The 2449-nt window shown below is 43.8% G+C and overlaps 1 non-coding gene across 1 annotated transcript; it reads left to right on the forward strand.

Moving 5' to 3' along the window:
- Positions 1-227: 227 nt before the first annotated feature.
- LOC114810827 lies at positions 228-365 on the forward strand. Its single transcript, XR_003758518.1, has one exon. It is a non-coding gene; the product is annotated as a small nucleolar RNA SNORA7 (small nucleolar RNA).
- The last annotated feature ends 2084 nt before the right edge of the window (positions 366-2449 follow it).

A 2449-nucleotide genomic window follows, 5' to 3' on the forward strand; every position in this document is an offset into this window, starting at 1 on the left:
CAAAGAGAGAGGGAAAAGCTATTCCCCGTCACAGAGCTCTTCTTTTAGCACTCTGTCCCAATCAGTGGCAGCGTGGCGCAGTGGAAAGAGCACGGGCCCTGGAGTCAGGGCTCATGAGTTCGAATCCCAGCTCTGCCACTTGTCAGCTGTGTGACTCTGGGCAAGTCACTTAACTTCTCTGTGCCTCCGTTTTCTCACCTGTAAAATGGGGTTAATACCTGTTCTCCCCACTCTCGGGATCGCATCTGGGGAATTTCCAGTACTCTACCAGTCTCGGCTATGGGAGGGAGAGTCAAGCAGAAGTATATATATTCCATTTCTAGTTTGGGCAGTGGCTAGCAAGTGGAAGGTAATCTGCTACAGGTCAAAACTCACCTGTGCTGGGCAGCAGCAGCAGCATGGGAGAGAGCCAAGGCTGGAGACTCAAGTTTACTGCACGGAAGAAGGCAGTGGTAAACCACTTCTGTATTTTTACCAAGAAAACTCTATGGAAACACTACCAGAATGATTGCAGATGGAGAGTGGGGCGTTCAGGGAGAGATGTGTCCATGGAGTCGTTATGGGTAGGAGACAACTCAACAGCATAAGACGAGACCTGCTTTCCATCCCTCTTAGACAATAAGCCCTATGTGGAATAGGGACTATGTTCGATTAATCAATCAATCAATCGTATTTATTGAGCATTTACTATGTACAGGGCACTGTACTAAGTGCTTGGGAGAGTACAAGAGAAGAGAGATGGTAGAAATGCTTCCTGCTTGTATACTGTCTTCCCCAGCATTTGCACAGTGCTTGGCATTTAGTAAATGCTTAACAAAACCTAAATTATTATTATCGTTAGCATAAGATGTCTTTTTGCTGAATGGGATGTGAAAGGTAACATTTGGAAAATTAAGTACTTATTTATAGATGCATTCCTAAATTCTAATTTATTATCTCTTATTATTGAATATGTACACATTATTTGAACATGTAGTTATTTTTTATTTTTTATCACAGTTTTCTAATACACTTATATCGCTTTGGTCAATTTTTGAATCTCAGGAACACATTAATCCACTTCATTTTCTATGGAAAAGTATGCTTCATTTAATGGTTTTACTTAACTCAATTTCCATAGAATTACTTAGGAATGGTAAGTGAGGTATGGCAGCATAGAGTGAGAAGAGTAGAAGACCAAGAATCGACACAATGTAGCGAGAGGGTGAGGAGGAAGATGAAGAGTCAGTGGGAAAGAGCAGGCAGAGAGGTTGGAGGAGAACGGCTATTTGAAGTCTACTGTCAGGAAAAACAAATGAGTTTAGTTCCTGAGACTTCAGGATCGAGAATCTATGAAGAGGAATTGTTTCTAGTGAATAGTGATTTGTGTAGCTTCCCTCACGCTCTCTCTCATCCCTGTCAATCATGTTCCCACTGGGACTCAGCTGCTGGGGCGGGGAGAGAAAGGGTGACACTCACTGTGAAGTGCCCACCAAGGATTTTTATGTGCAACACCCATTACAGCCAAAGTGATCACAAAACACTACCAAACAGATATTCACCTCAGTAGCTACTGCAATCTTTGCCACCCAACTTGGCTATCCATTTTTTTTTCCTTAATTCCCACTGGCCCCATCCACCTCACAGACGTGTTAAGTTGTTTATCACTCAGCACTGCAAACCTCTGAGAACATGGCCCCAGCCACTTAACTTCTCTGTGCCTCAGTTCCCTCATCTGTAAAATGGGGATAGGGACTGTGTCCAATCTGATTAGCTTGTATCTACCTCAGGTCTTAGTACTTGACACAGAGTAAATACCATCATCATCATCATTAATCATTCCCCTTCTTGCAAAACCAGGATTAGAACCCAGGTCTTCTGATTCTCAGAACTTTCCACTGGACCAAGAACAGGGTTAGGAAGAGAACTAGGAGAGTACTGGGTCAGCACAACCCAGGCAGGAGAGAGTTTCTAGAAGGCCAAGATGGTCAACAGTGTAAGAGGAAGCTGAGCAGTCCAGGAGAATTATTACAGAACAGAACCCATTAGATTTATCCAGAATAACACTCGCCATCTTGGCAAGTGTTGTCTCAGTAGAGTGACTAGTAATGGTATTTTTTAAGCGCATGCTGGGTGCAGAGCACTGGGAGAGAATGCACAGGAATTCAACATGGTCCCTGTCCCTTGTGGGGTTCCCAAATCCCGATTGAAGGGGGTTACATGCCTAACCACATTCTTCGGGAGCTTCATTCATTCAATAGTTTTATTGAGAGCTCACTATATGTGGATCACTGTACTAAGCGCTTGGAATGTACAAATCATACTTCATACTGCGTAGCTTCATACTGCAGTGCTTTGGTTAGGACCTGCCTGCAGCGGAGAACAGTGCCATCCTAGGAGAATTTCTGCATTCAGAATTCACTCCCACCCCTAGATTCTGGAAGGTAGCACTAATAGAGGCCTCTTGGCG

The sequence above is a fragment of the Ornithorhynchus anatinus genome, chromosome 3 (genome assembly GCF_004115215.2).
Source record: "Ornithorhynchus anatinus isolate Pmale09 chromosome 3, mOrnAna1.pri.v4, whole genome shotgun sequence".
Lineage (NCBI taxonomy): Eukaryota > Metazoa > Chordata > Mammalia > Monotremata > Ornithorhynchidae > Ornithorhynchus > Ornithorhynchus anatinus.